Source organism: Rhinoderma darwinii (assembly GCF_050947455.1).
Source record: "Rhinoderma darwinii isolate aRhiDar2 chromosome 11 unlocalized genomic scaffold, aRhiDar2.hap1 SUPER_11_unloc_1, whole genome shotgun sequence".
Classification (NCBI taxonomy): domain Eukaryota; kingdom Metazoa; phylum Chordata; class Amphibia; order Anura; family Rhinodermatidae; genus Rhinoderma; species Rhinoderma darwinii.
The window spans coordinates 35,913-53,263 of NW_027461840.1; the positions used below are offsets into that span (position 1 = coordinate 35,913).

Below are 17,351 nucleotides of genomic sequence, written 5' to 3' on the forward strand. Positions count from 1 at the left end.
TGTAATCTCCTGTCCACAACCTGTCCGCTCCATACATCTCTACCCTAATCTCCTGATACCCACACACATGTAATCTCCTGTCCACAACCTGCCCTCTCCATACATCTCTACCCCAATCTCCTGATACCTCCACACATGTAATCTCCTGTCCACAACCTGTCCTCTCCATACATCTCTACCCTAATCTCCTGATACCCCTCACATGTAATCTCCTGTCCACAACATGTCCCCTCCATAATCTCTACCCTAATCTCCTGATACCTCCTCACATGTAATCTGTCCACAACCTGTCCTCTCCATACATCTCTACCCTAATCTCCTGATACCTCCCACATGTAATCTCCTGTCCACAACCTGTCCTCTCCATACATCTCTACCCTAATCTCCTGATACCTCTCCACATGTAATCTCCAGTCCACAACCTGTCCTCTCCATACATCTCTACCCTAATCTCCTGATACCTCTCCACATGTAATCTCCTGTCCACAACCTGTCCCCTCCATACATCCCTATTCTAATCTCCTGATAACTCTCCACATGTAATCTCCTGTCCACAACCTGTCCTCTCCATACATCTCTACCCTAATCTCCTGATACCTCTCCACATGTAATCTCCAGTCCACAACCTGTCCTCTCCATACATCTCTACCCTAATCTCCTGATACCTCCCCACATGTAATCTCCTGTCCACAACCTGTCCCCTCCATAAACTCTACCCTAATCTCCTGATACCTCCTCACATGTAATCTGTCCACAACCTGTCCTCTCCATACATCTCTACCCTAATCTCCTGATACCTCCCACATGTAATCTCCTGTCCACAACCTGTCCTCTCCATACATCTCTACCCTAATCTCCTGATACCTCCTCACATGTAATCTCCTGTCCCCTCCATACATCCCTACCCTAATCTCCTGATACCTCCCACATGTAATCTCCTGTCCACAACCTGTCCTCTCCATACATCTCTACCCTAATCTCCTGATACCCTCACATGTAATCTCCTGTCCACAACCTGTCCCCTCCATACATCTCTACCCTAATCTCCTGATACCTCTCCACATGTAATCTCCTGTCCACAACTTGTCCTCTCCATACATCTCTACCCTAATCTCCTGATACCTCCCCACATGTAATCTCCTGTCCACAACCTGTCCTCTCCATACATCTCTACCCTAATCTCCTGATACCTCCTCACATGTAATCTCCTGTCCACAACCTGTCCCCTCCATACATCTCTACCCTAATCTCCTGATACCTCCTCACATGTAATCTCCTGTCCACAACCTGTCCTCTATATACATCTCTACCCTAATCTCCTGATATCTCCCACATGTAATCTCCTGCCCACAACCTGTCCCCTCCATACATCTCTACCCTAATCTCCTGATACCTCCTCACATGTAATCTCCTGTCCACAACCTGTCCTCTCCATACATCTCTACCCTAATCTCCTGATACCTCCCACATGTAATCTCCTGTCCATAACCTGTCCTCTCCATACATCTCTACCCTAATCTCCTGATACCTGCTCACATGTAATCTCCTGCCTACCACCTGTCCTCTCCATACATCTCTACCCTAATCTCCTGATACCTCCTCACATGTAATCTCCTGTCCACAACCTGTCCTCTCCATACATCTCTACCCTAATCTCCTGATTCCTCCTCACATGTAATCTCCTGTCCACAACCTGTCCCCTCCATACATCTCTACCCTAATCTCCTGATACCTCCTCACATGTAATCTCCTGTCCACAACCTGTCCTCTTCATACATCTCTACCCTAATCTCCTGATACCTGCTTACATGTAATCTCCTGTCCACAACCTGTCCTCTCCATACATCTCTACCCTAATCTCCTGATACCTGCTAACATGTAATCTCCTGTCCACAACCTGTCCTCTTCATACATCTCTACCCTAATCTCCTGATACCCCCCACATGTAATCTCCCGTCCACAACCTGTCCTCTCCATACATCTCTACCCTAATCTCCTGATTCCTCCTCACATGTAATCTCCTGTCCACAACCTGTCCTCCCCATACATCTCTACCCTAATCTCCTGATACCTCCTCACATGTAATCTCCTGTCCACAACCTGTCCCCTCCATACATCTCTACCCTAATCTCCTGATTCCTCCTCACATGTAATCTCCTGTCCACAACCTGTCCTCTCCATACATCTCTACCCTAATCTCCTGATTCCTCCTCACATGTAATCTCCTGTCCACAACCTGTCCTCTCCATACATCTCTACCTTAATCTCCTGATACCCCCACACATGTAATCTCCTGTCCACAACCTGTCCTCTCCATACATCTCTACCCTAATCTCCTGATTCCTCCTCACATGTAATCTCCTGTCCACAACCTGTCCCCTCCATACATCTCTACCCTACTCTCCTGATTCCTCCTCACATGTAATCTCCTGTCCACAACTTGTCCTCTCCATACATCTCTACCCTAATCTCCGGATACCTCCTCACATGTAATCTCCTGTCCACAACCTGTCCTCTCCATACATCTCTACCCTAATCTCCTGATACCTCCCACATGTAATCTCCTGTCCACAACCTGTCCTCTCCATACATCTCTACCCTAATCTCCTGATACCTCTCCACATGTAATCTCCTGTCCACAACCTGTCCTTTCCATACATCTCTACCCTAATCTCCTGATACCTCCTCACATGTAATCTCCTGTCCACAACCTGTCCTCTCCATACACCTCTACCCTAATCTCCTGATACCTCCTCACATGTAATCTCCTGTCCACAACCTGTCCTCTTCATACATCTCTACCCTAATCTCCTGATACCTGCTTACATGTAATCTCCTGTCCACAACCTGTCCTCTCCATACATCTCTACCCTAATCTCCTGATACCTGCTAACATGTAATCTCCTGTCCACAACCTGTCCTCTTCATACATCTCTACCCTAATCTCCTGATACCCCCCACATGTAATCTCCCGTCCACAACCTGTCCTCTCCATACATCTCTACCCTAATCTCCTGATTCCTCCTCACATGTAATCTCCTGTCCACAACCTGTCCTCCCCATACATCTCTACCCTAATCTCCTGATACCTCCTCACATGTAATCTCCTGTCCACAACCTGTCCCCTCCATACATCTCTACCCTAATCTCCTGATTCCTCCTCACATGTAATCTCCTGTCCACAACCTGTCCCCTTCATACATCTCTACCCTAATCTCCTGATTCCTCCTCACATGTAATCTCCTGTCCACAACCTGTCCTCTCCATACATCTCTACCCTAATCTCCTGATTCCTCCTCTCATCTAATCTCCTGTTCACAACCTGTCCTCTCCATACATCTCTACCTTAATCTCCTGATACCCCCACACATGTAATCTCCTGTCCACAACCTGTCCTCTCCATACATCTCTACCCTAATCTCCTGATTCCTCCTCACATGTAATCTCCTGTCCACAACCTGTCCTCTCCATACATCTCTACCCTAATCTCCTGATTCCTCCTCACATGTAATCTCCTGTCCACAACCTGTCCCCTCCACACATCTCTACCCTAATCTCCTGATTCCTCCTCACATGTAATCTCCTGTCCACAACCTGTCCCCTCCATACATCTCTACCCTAATATCCTGATTCCTCCTCACATGTAATCTCCTGTCCACAACCTGTCCCCTCCATACATCTCTACCCTAATCTCCTGATTCCTCCTCACATGTAATCTCCTGTCCACAACCTGTCCTCTCCATACATCTCTACCCTAATCTCCTGATTCCTCCTCACATGTAATCTCCTGTCCACAACCTGTCCCCTCCATACATCTCTACCCTACTCTCCTGATTCCTCCTCACATGTAATCTCCTGTCCACAACTTGTCCTCTCCATACATCTCTACCCTAATCTCCGGATACCTCCTCACATGTAATCTCCTGTCCACAACCTGTCCTCTCCATACATCTCTACCCTAATCTCCTGATACCTCCCACATGTAATCTCCTGTCCACAACCTGTCCTCTCCATACATCTCTACCCTAATCTCCTGATACCTCTCCACATGTAATCTCCTGTCCACAACCTGTCCTTTCCATACATCTCTACCCTAATCTCCTGATACCTCCTCACATGTAATCTGTCCACAACCTGTCCTCTCCATACATCTCTACCCCAATCTCCTGATACCCTCACATGTAATCTCCTGTCCACAACCTGTCCTCTCCATACATCTCTACCCTAATCTCCTGATACCTCCTCACATGTAATCTCCTGTCCACAACATGTCCTCTCCATACATCTCTACCCTAATCTCCTGATACCTCCCCACATGTAATCTCCTGTCCACAACCTGTCCCCTCCATACATCTCTACCCTAATCTCCTGATACCTCCTCACATGTAATCTCCTGTCCACAACTTGTCCTCTCTATACATCTCTACCCTAATCTCCTGATACCTCCCACATGTAATCTCCTGTCCACAACCTGTCCGCTCCATACATCTCTACCCTAATCTCCTGATACCCACACACATGTAATCTCCTGTCCACAACCTGCCCTCTCCATACATCTCTACCCCAATCTCCTGATACCTCCACACATGTAATCTCCTGTCCACAACCTGTCCTCTCCATACATCTCTACCCTAATCTCCTGATACCCCTCACATGTAATCTCCTGTCCACAACATGTCCCCTCCATAATCTCTACCCTAATCTCCTGATACCTCCTCACATGTAATCTGTCCACAACCTGTCCTCTCCATACATCTCTACCCTAATCTCCTGATACCTCCCACATGTAATCTCCTGTCCACAACCTGTCCTCTCCATACATCTCTACCCTAATCTCCTGATACCTCTCCACATGTAATCTCCAGTCCACAACCTGTCCTCTCCATACATCTCTACCCTAATCTCCTGATACCTCTCCACATGTAATCTCCTGTCCACAACCTGTCCCCTCCATACATCCCTATTCTAATCTCCTGATAACTCTCCACATGTAATCTCCTGTCCACAACCTGTCCTCTCCATACATCTCTACCCTAATCTCCTGATACCTCTCCACATGTAATCTCCAGTCCACAACCTGTCCTCTCCATACATCTCTACCCTAATCTCCTGATACCTCCCCACATGTAATCTCCTGTCCACAACCTGTCCCCTCCATAAACTCTACCCTAATCTCCTGATACCTCCTCACATGTAATCTGTCCACAACCTGTCCTCTCCATACATCTCTACCCTAATCTCCTGATACCTCCCACATGTAATCTCCTGTCCACAACCTGTCCTCTCCATACATCTCTACCCTAATCTCCTGATACCTCCTCACATGTAATCTCCTGTCCCCTCCATACATCCCTACCCTAATCTCCTGATACCTCCCACATGTAATCTCCTGTCCACAACCTGTCCTCTCCATACATCTCTACCCTAATCTCCTGATACCCTCACATGTAATCTCCTGTCCACAACCTGTCCCCTCCATACATCTCTACCCTAATCTCCTGATACCTCTCCACATGTAATCTCCTGTCCACAACTTGTCCTCTCCATACATCTCTACCCTAATCTCCTGATACCTCCCCACATGTAATCTCCTGTCCACAACCTGTCCTCTCCATACATCTCTACCCTAATCTCCTGATACCTCCTCACATGTAATCTCCTGTCCACAACCTGTCCCCTCCATACATCTCTACCCTAATCTCCTGATACCTCCTCACATGTAATCTCCTGTCCACAACCTGTCCTCTATATACATCTCTACCCTAATCTCCTGATATCTCCCACATGTAATCTCCTGCCCACAACCTGTCCCCTCCATACATCTCTACCCTAATCTCCTGATACCTCCTCACATGTAATCTCCTGTCCACAACCTGTCCTCTCCATACATCTCTACCCTAATCTCCTGATACCTCCCACATGTAATCTCCTGTCCATAACCTGTCCTCTCCATACATCTCTACCCTAATCTCCTGATACCTGCTCACATGTAATCTCCTGCCTACCACCTGTCCTCTCCATACATCTCTACCCTAATCTCCTGATACCTCCTCACATGTAATCTCCTGTCCACAACCTGTCCTCTCCATACATCTCTACCCTAATCTCCTGATTCCTCCTCACATGTAATCTCCTGTCCACAACCTGTCCCCTCCATACATCTCTACCCTAATCTCCTGATACCTCCTCACATGTAATCTCCTGTCCACAACCTGTCCTCTTCATACATCTCTACCCTAATCTCCTGATACCTGCTTACATGTAATCTCCTGTCCACAACCTGTCCTCTCCATACATCTCTACCCTAATCTCCTGATACCTGCTAACATGTAATCTCCTGTCCACAACCTGTCCTCTTCATACATCTCTACCCTAATCTCCTGATACCCCCCACATGTAATCTCCCGTCCACAACCTGTCCTCTCCATACATCTCTACCCTAATCTCCTGATTCCTCCTCACATGTAATCTCCTGTCCACAACCTGTCCTCCCCATACATCTCTACCCTAATCTCCTGATACCTCCTCACATGTAATCTCCTGTCCACAACCTGTCCCCTCCATACATCTCTACCCTAATCTCCTGATTCCTCCTCACATGTAATCTCCTGTCCACAACCTGTCCTCTCCATACATCTCTACCCTAATCTCCTGATTCCTCCTCACATGTAATCTCCTGTCCACAACCTGTCCTCTCCATACATCTCTACCTTAATCTCCTGATACCCCCACACATGTAATCTCCTGTCCACAACCTGTCCTCTCCATACATCTCTACCCTAATCTCCTGATTCCTCCTCACATGTAATCTCCTGTCCACAACCTGTCCCCTCCATACATCTCTACCCTACTCTCCTGATTCCTCCTCACATGTAATCTCCTGTCCACAACTTGTCCTCTCCATACATCTCTACCCTAATCTCCGGATACCTCCTCACATGTAATCTCCTGTCCACAACCTGTCCTCTCCATACATCTCTACCCTAATCTCCTGATACCTCCCACATGTAATCTCCTGTCCACAACCTGTCCTCTCCATACATCTCTACCCTAATCTCCTGATACCTCTCCACATGTAATCTCCTGTCCACAACCTGTCCTTTCCATACATCTCTACCCTAATCTCCTGATACCTCCTCACATGTAATCTCCTGTCCACAACCTGTCCTCTCCATACACCTCTACCCTAATCTCCTGATTCCTCCTCACATGTAATCTGTCCACAACCTGTCCTCTCCATACATCTCTACCCTAATCTCCTGATACCCTCACATGTAATCTCCTGTCCTCTCCATACATCTCTACCCTAATCTCCTGATACACCCCACATGTAATCTCCTGTCCACAACTTGTCCTCTCCATACATCTCTACCCTAATCTCCTGATACCAACTCACATGTAATCTCCTGTCCACAACCTGTCCTCTCCATACATCTCTACCCTAATCTCCTGATACCTCCTCACATGTAATCTCCTGCCTACCACCTGTCCTCTCCATACATCTCTACCCTAATCTTCTGATACCTCCTCACATGTAATCTCCTGTCCACAACCTCTCCTCTCTATACATCTCTACCCTAATCTCCTGATACCTCCTCACATGTAATCTCCTGTCCACAACCTGTCCTCTCCATACATCTCTACCCTAATCTCCTGATACCTCCTCACATGTAATCTCCTGTCCACAACATGTCCTCTCCATACATCTCTACCCTAATCTCCTGATACCTCCCCACATGTAATCTCCTGTCCACAACCTGTCCCCTCCATACATCTCTACCCTAATCTCCTGATACCTCCTCACATGTAATCTCCTGTCCACAACTTGTCCTCTCTATACATCTCTACCCTAATCTCCTGATACCTCCCACATGTAATCTCCTGTCCACAACCTGTCCTCTCCATACATCTCTACCCTAATCTCCTGATACCCCCACACATGTAATCTCCTGTCCACAACCTGCCCTCTCCATACATCTCTACCCCAATCTCCTGATACCTCCACACATGTAATCTCCTGTCCACAACCTGTCCTCTCCATACATCTCTACCCTAATCTCCTGATACCCCTCACATGTAATCTCCTGTCCACAACCTGTCCCCTCCATACATCCCTATTCTAATCTCCTGATACCTCTCCACATGTAATCTCCAGTCCACAACCTGTCCTCTCCATACATCTGTACCCTAATCTCCTGATACCTCTCCACATGTAATCTCCTGTCCACAACCTGTCCCCTCCATACATCCCTATTCTAATCTCCTGATAACTCTCCACATGTAATCTCCTGTCCACAACCTGTCCTCTCCATACATCTGTACCCTAATCTCCTGATACCTCTCCACATGTAATCTCCAGTCCACAACCTGTCCTTTCCATACATCTCTACCCTAATCTCCTGATACCTCCTCACATGTAATCTCCTGTCCACAACCTGTCCTCTCCATACATCTCTACCCTAATCTCCTGATACCTCCTCACATGTAATCTCCTGTCCACAACCTGTCCCCTCCATACATCCCTATTCTAATCTCCTGATAACTCTCCACATGTAATCTCCTGTCCACAACCTGTCCTCTCCATACATCCCTATTCTAATCTCCTGATAACTCTCCACATGTAATCTCCTGTCCACAACCTGTCCTCTCCATACATCTGTACCCTAATCTCCTGATACCTCTCCACATGTAATCTCCAGTCCACAACCTGTCCTTTCCATACATCTCTACCCTAATCTCCTGATACCTCTCCACATGTAATCTCCTGTCCACAACCTGTCCTTTCCATACATCTCTACCCTAATCTCCTGATACCTCCTCACATGTAATCTCCTGTCCACAACCTGTCCTCTCCATACATCTCTACCCTAATCTCCTGATACCTCCTCACATGTAATCTCCTGTCCCCTCCATACATCCCTACCCTAATCTCCTGATACCTCCCACATGTAATCTCCTGTCCACAACCTGTCCTCTCCATACATCTCTACCCTAATCTCCTGATACCCTCACATGTAATCTCCTGTCCACAACCTGTCCCCTCCATACATCTCTACCCTAATCTCCTGATACCTCTCCACATGTAATCTCCTGTCCACAACCTGTCCTCTCCATACATCTCTACCCTAATCTCCTGATACCTCCTCACATGTAATCTCCTGTCCACAACCTGTCCCCTCCATACATCTCTACCCTAATCTCCTGATACCTCCTCACATGTAATCTCCTGTCCACAACCTGTCCTCTCCATACATCGCTACCCTAATCTCCTGATATCTCCCACATGTAATCTCCTGTCCACAACCTGTCCTCTCCATACATCTCTACCCTAATCTCCTGATACCTCCCACATGTAATCTCCTGTCCATAACCTGTCCTCTCCATACATCTCTACCCTAATCTCCTGATACCTCCTCACATGTAATCTCCTGTCCACAACCTGTCCTCTCCATACATCTCTACCCTAATCTCCTGATTCCTCCTCACATGTAATCTCCTGTCCACAACATGTCCTCTCCATACATCTCTACCCTAATCTCCTGATACCTCCTCACATGTAATCTCCTGCCTACCACCTGTCCTCTCCATACATCTCTACCCTAATCTCCTGATACCTCCTTACATGTAATCTCCTGTCCACAACCTGTCCCCTCCATACATCTCTACCCTAATCTCCTGATACCTCCTCACATGTAATATCCTGTCCACAACCTGTCCTCTTCATACATCTCTACCCTAATCTCCTGATACCTCCCCACATGTAATCTCCTGTCCACAACCTGTCCTCTCCATACATCTCTACCCTAATCTCCTGATACCTCCTCACATGTAATCTCCTGTCCACAACCTGTCCCCTCCATACATCTCTACCCTAATCTCCTGATACCTCCTCACATGTAATCTCCTGTCCACAACCTGTCCTCTCCATACATCTCTACCCTAATCTCCTGATACCTCCCACATGTAATCTCCTGTCCATAACCTGTCCTCTCCATACATCTCTACCCTAATCTCCTGATACCTCCTCACATGTAATCTCCTGCCTACCACCTGTCCTCTCCATACATCTCTACCCTAATCTCCTGATACCTCCTCACATGTAATCTCCTGTCCACAACCTGTCCTCTCCATACATCTCTACCCTAATCTCCTGATTCCTCCTCACATGTAATCTCCTGTCCACAACCTGTCCCCTCCATACATCTCTACCCTAATCTCCTGATACCTCCTCACATGTAATCTCCTGTCCACAACCTGTCCTCTTCATACATCTCTACCCTAATCTCCTGATACCTGCTTACATGTAATCTCCTGTCCACAACCTGTCCTCTCCATACATCTCTACCCTAATCTCCTGATACCTGCTAACATGTAATCTCCTGTCCACAACCTGTCCTCTTCATACATCTCTACCCTAATCTCCTGATACCCCCCACATGTAATCTCCCGTCCACAACCTGTCCTCTCCATACATCTCTACCCTAATCTCCTGATTCCTCCTCACATGTAATCTCCTGTCCACAACCTGTCCTCCCCATACATCTCTACCCTAATCTCCTGATACCTCCTCACATGTAATCTCCTGTCCACAACCTGTCCCCTCCATACATCTCTACCCTAATCTCCTGATTCCTCCTCACATGTAATCTCCTGTCCACAACCTGTCCTTTCCATACATCTCTACCCTAATCTCCTGATTCCTCCTCACATGTAATCTCCTGTCCACAACCTGTCCTCTCCATACATCTCTACCTTAATCTCCTGATACCCCCACACATGTAATCTCCTGTCCACAACCTGTCCTCTCCATACATCTCTACCCTAATCTCCTGATTCCTCCTCACATGTAATCTCCTGTCCACAACCTGTCCCCTCCATACATCTCTACCCTACTCTCCTGATTCCTCCTCACATGTAATCTCCTGTCCACAACTTGTCCTCTCCATACATCTCTACCCTAATCTCCGGATACCTCCTCACATGTAATCTCCTGTCCACAACCTGTCCTCTCCATACATCTCTACCCTAATCTCCTGATACCTCCCACATGTAATCTCCTGTCCACAACCTGTCCTCTCCATACATCTCTACCCTAATCTCCTGATACCTCTCCACATGTAATCTCCTGTCCACAACCTGTCCTTTCCATACATCTCTACCCTAATCTCCTGATACCTCCTCACATGTAATCTCCTGTCCACAACCTGTCCTCTCCATACACCTCTACCCTAATCTCCTGATTCCTCCTCACATGTAATCTGTCCACAACCTGTCCTCTCCATACATCTCTACCCTAATCTCCTGATACCCTCACATGTAATCTCCTGTCCTCTCCATACATCTCTACCCTAATCTCCTGATACACCCCACATGTAATCTCCTGTCCACAACTTGTCCTCTCCATACATCTCTACCCTAATCTCCTGATACCACCTCACATGTAATCTCCTGTCCACAACCTGTCCTCTCCATACATCTCTACCCTAATCTCCTGATACCTCCTCACATGTAATCTCCTGCCTACCACCTGTCCTCTCCATACATCTCTACCCTAATCTTCTGATACCTCCTCACATGTAATCTCCTGTCCACAACCTCTCCTCTCTATACATCTCTACCCTAATCTCCTGATACCTCCTCACATGTAATCTCCTGTCCACAACCTGTCCTCTCCATACATCTCTACCCTAATCTCCTGATACCTCCTCACATGTAATCTCCTGTCCACAACATGTCCTCTCCATACATCTCTACCCTAATCTCCTGATACCTCCCCACATGTAATCTCCTGTCCACAACCTGTCCCCTCCATACATCTCTACCCTAATCTCCTGATACCTCCTCACATGTAATCTCCTGTCCACAACTTGTCCTCTCTATACATCTCTACCCTAATCTCCTGATACCTCCCACATGTAATCTCCTGTCCACAACCTGTCCTCTCCATACATCTCTACCCTAATCTCCTGATACCCCCACACATGTAATCTCCTGTCCACAACCTGCCCTCTCCATACATCTCTACCCCAATCTCCTGATACCTCCACACATGTAATCTCCTGTCCACAACCTGTCCTCTCCATACATCTCTACCCTAATCTCCTGATACCCCTCACATGTAATCTCCTGTCCACAACCTGTCCCCTCCATACATCCCTATTCTAATCTCCTGATACCTCTCCACATGTAATCTCCAGTCCACAACCTGTCCTCTCCATACATCTGTACCCTAATCTCCTGATACCTCTCCACATGTAATCTCCTGTCCACAACCTGTCCCCTCCATACATCCCTATTCTAATCTCCTGATAACTCTCCACATGTAATCTCCTGTCCACAACCTGTCCTCTCCATACATCTGTACCCTAATCTCCTGATACCTCTCCACATGTAATCTCCAGTCCACAACCTGTCCTTTCCATACATCTCTACCCTAATCTCCTGATACCTCCTCACATGTAATCTCCTGTCCACAACCTGTCCTCTCCATACATCTCTACCCTAATCTCCTGATACCTCCTCACATGTAATCTCCTGTCCACAACCTGTCCCCTCCATACATCCCTATTCTAATCTCCTGATAACTCTCCACATGTAATCTCCTGTCCACAACCTGTCCTCTCCATACATCCCTATTCTAATCTCCTGATAACTCTCCACATGTAATCTCCTGTCCACAACCTGTCCTCTCCATACATCTGTACCCTAATCTCCTGATACCTCTCCACATGTAATCTCCAGTCCACAACCTGTCCTTTCCATACATCTCTACCCTAATCTCCTGATACCTCTCCACATGTAATCTCCTGTCCACAACCTGTCCTTTCCATACATCTCTACCCTAATCTCCTGATACCTCCTCACATGTAATCTCCTGTCCACAACCTGTCCTCTCCATACATCTCTACCCTAATCTCCTGATACCTCCTCACATGTAATCTCCTGTCCCCTCCATACATCCCTACCCTAATCTCCTGATACCTCCCACATGTAATCTCCTGTCCACAACCTGTCCTCTCCATACATCTCTACCCTAATCTCCTGATACCCTCACATGTAATCTCCTGTCCACAACCTGTCCCCTCCATACATCTCTACCCTAATCTCCTGATACCTCTCCACATGTAATCTCCTGTCCACAACCTGTCCTCTCCATACATCTCTACCCTAATCTCCTGATACCTCCTCACATGTAATCTCCTGTCCACAACCTGTCCCCTCCATACATCTCTACCCTAATCTCCTGATACCTCCTCACATGTAATATCCTGTCCACAACCTGTCCTCTTCATACATCTCTACCCTAATCTCCTGATACCTCCCCACATGTAATCTCCTGTCCACAACCTGTCCTCTCCATACATCTCTACCCTAATCTCCTGATACCTCCTCACATGTAATCTCCTGTCCACAACCTGTCCCCTCCATACATCTCTACCCTAATCTCCTGATACCTCCTCACATGTAATCTCCTGTCCACAACCTGTCCTCTATATACATCTCTACCCTAATCTCCTGATATCTCCCACATGTAATCTCCTGCCCACAACCTGTCCCCTCCATACATCTCTACCCTAATCTCCTGATACCTCCTCACATGTAATCTCCTGTCCACAACCTGTCCTCTCCATACATCTCTACCCTAATCTCCTGATACCTCCCACATGTAATCTCCTGTCCATAACCTGTCCTCTCCATACATCTCTACCCTAATCTCCTGATACCTCCTCACATGTAATCTCCTGCCTACCACCTGTCCTCTCCATACATCTCTACCCTAATCTCCTGATACCTCCTCACATGTAATCTCCTGTCCACAACCTGTCCTCTCCATACATCTCTACCCTAATCTCCTGATTCCTCCTCACATGTAATCTCCTGTCCACAACCTGTCCCCTCCATACATCTCTACCCTAATCTCCTGATACCTCCTCACATGTAATCTCCTGTCCACAACCTGTCCTCTTCATACATCTCTACCCTAATCTCCTGATACCTGCTTACATGTAATCTCCTGTCCACAACCTGTCCTCTCCATACATCTCTACCCTAATCTCCTGATACCTGCTAACATGTAATCTCCTGTCCACAACCTGTCCTCTTCATACATCTCTACCCTAATCTCCTGATACCCCCCACATGTAATCTCCCGTCCACAACCTGTCCTCTCCATACATCTCTACCCTAATCTCCTGATTCCTCCTCACATGTAATCTCCTGTCCACAACCTGTCCTCCCCATACATCTCTACCCTAATCTCCTGATACCTCCTCACATGTAATCTCCTGTCCACAACCTGTCCCCTCCATACATCTCTACCCTAATCTCCTGATTCCTCCTCACATGTAATCTCCTGTCCACAACCTGTCCTTTCCATACATCTCTACCCTAATCTCCTGATTCCTCCTCACATGTAATCTCCTGTCCACAACCTGTCCTCTCCATACATCTCTACCTTAATCTCCTGATACCCCCACACATGTAATCTCCTGTCCACAACCTGTCCTCTCCATACATCTCTACCCTAATCTCCTGATTCCTCCTCACATGTAATCTCCTGTCCACAACCTGTCCCCTCCATACATCTCTACCCTACTCTCCTGATTCCTCCTCACATGTAATCTCCTGTCCACAACTTGTCCTCTCCATACATCTCTACCCTAATCTCCGGATACCTCCTCACATGTAATCTCCTGTCCACAACCTGTCCTCTCCATACATCTCTACCCTAATCTCCTGATACCTCCCACATGTAATCTCCTGTCCACAACCTGTCCTCTCCATACATCTCTACCCTAATCTCCTGATACCTCTCCACATGTAATCTCCTGTCCACAACCTGTCCTTTCCATACATCTCTACCCTAATCTCCTGATACCTCCTCACATGTAATCTCCTGTCCACAACCTGTCCTCTCCATACACCTCTACCCTAATCTCCTGATTCCTCCTCACATGTAATCTGTCCACAACCTGTCCTCTCCATACATCTCTACCCTAATCTCCTGATACCCTCACATGTAATCTCCTGTCCTCTCCATACATCTCTACCCTAATCTCCTGATACACCCCACATGTAATCTCCTGTCCACAACTTGTCCTCTCCATACATCTCTACCCTAATCTCCTGATACCACCTCACATGTAATCTCCTGTCCACAACCTGTCCTCTCCATACATCTCTACCCTAATCTCCTGATACCTCCTCACATGTAATCTCCTGCCTACCACCTGTCCTCTCCATACATCTCTACCCTAATCTTCTGATACCTCCTCACATGTAATCTCCTGTCCACAACCTCTCCTCTCTATACATCTCTACCCTAATCTCCTGATACCTCCTCACATGTAATCTCCTGTCCACAACCTGTCCTCTCCATACATCTCTACCCTAATCTCCTGATACCTCCTCACATGTAATCTCCTGTCCACAACATGTCCTCTCCATACATCTCTACCCTAATCTCCTGATACCTCCCCACATGTAATCTCCTGTCCACAACCTGTCCCCTCCATACATCTCTACCCTAATCTCCTGATACCTCCTCACATGTAATCTCCTGTCCACAACTTGTCCTCTCTATACATCTCTACCCTAATCTCCTGATACCTCCCACATGTAATCTCCTGTCCACAACCTGTCCTCTCCATACATCTCTACCCTAATCTCCTGATACCCCCACACATGTAATCTCCTGTCCACAACCTGCCCTCTCCATACATCTCTACCCCAATCTCCTGATACCTCCACACATGTAATCTCCTGTCCACAACCTGTCCTCTCCATACATCTCTACCCTAATCTCCTGATACCCCTCACATGTAATCTCCTGTCCACAACCTGTCCCCTCCATACATCCCTATTCTAATCTCCTGATACCTCTCCACATGTAATCTCCAGTCCACAACCTGTCCTCTCCATACATCTGTACCCTAATCTCCTGATACCTCTCCACATGTAATCTCCTGTCCACAACCTGTCCCCTCCATACATCCCTATTCTAATCTCCTGATAACTCTCCACATGTAATCTCCTGTCCACAACCTGTCCTCTCCATACATCTGTACCCTAATCTCCTGATACCTCTCCACATGTAATCTCCAGTCCACAACCTGTCCTTTCCATACATCTCTACCCTAATCTCCTGATACCTCCTCACATGTAATCTCCTGTCCACAACCTGTCCTCTCCATACATCTCTACCCTAATCTCCTGATACCTCCTCACATGTAATCTCCTGTCCACAACCTGTCCCCTCCATACATCCCTATTCTAATCTCCTGATAACTCTCCACATGTAATCTCCTGTCCACAACCTGTCCTCTCCATACATCCCTATTCTAATCTCCTGATAACTCTCCACATGTAATCTCCTGTCCACAACCTGTCCTCTCCATACATCTGTACCCTAATCTCCTGATACCTCTCCACATGTAATCTCCAGTCCACAACCTGTCCTTTCCATACATCTCTACCCTAATCTCCTGATACCTCTCCACATGTAATCTCCTGTCCACAACCTGTCCTTTCCATACATCTCTACCCTAATCTCCTGATACCTCCTCACATGTAATCTCCTGTCCACAACCTGTCCTCTCCATACATCTCTACCCTAATCTCCTGATACCTCCTCACATGTAATCTCCTGTCCCCTCCATACATCCCTACCCTAATCTCCTGATACCTCCCACATGTAATCTCCTGTCCACAACCTGTCCTCTCCATACATCTCTACCCTAATCTCCTGATACCCTCACATGTAATCTCCTGTCCACAACCTGTCCCCTCCATACATCTCTACCCTAATCTCCTGATACCTCTCCACATGTAATCTCCTGTCCACAACCTGTCCTCTCCATACATCTCTACCCTAATCTCCTGATACCTCCTCACATGTAATCTCCTGTCCACAACCTGTCCCCTCCATACATCTCTACCCTAATCTCCTGATACCTCCTCACATGTAATCTCCTGTCCACAACCTGTCCTCTCCATACATCTCTACCCTAATCTCCTGATATCTCCCACATGTAATCTCCTGTCCACAACCTGTCCTCTCCATACATCTCTACCCTAATCTCCTGATACCTCCCACATGTAATCTCCTGTCCATAACCTGTCCTCTCCATACATCTCTACCCTAATCTCCTGATACCTCCTCACATGTAATCTCCTGTCCACAACCTGTCCTCTCCATACATCTCTACCCTAATCTCCTGATTCCTCCTCACATGTAATCTCCTGTCCACAACATGTCCTCTCCATACATCTCTACCCTAATCTCCTGATACCTCCTCACATGTAATCTCCTGCCTACCACCTGTCCTCTCCATACATCTCTACCCTAATCT

At 47.2% G+C, this 17,351-nt stretch overlaps 1 protein-coding gene across 2 annotated transcripts in view; it reads left to right on the plus strand.

Annotated features, from left to right (window-relative positions):
* The window catches only part of GRK5 (G protein-coupled receptor kinase 5), a 101,191-nt gene that overhangs the window by 18,346 nt on the left and 65,494 nt on the right, over positions 1-17,351 (plus strand). The window lies entirely within an intron of this gene.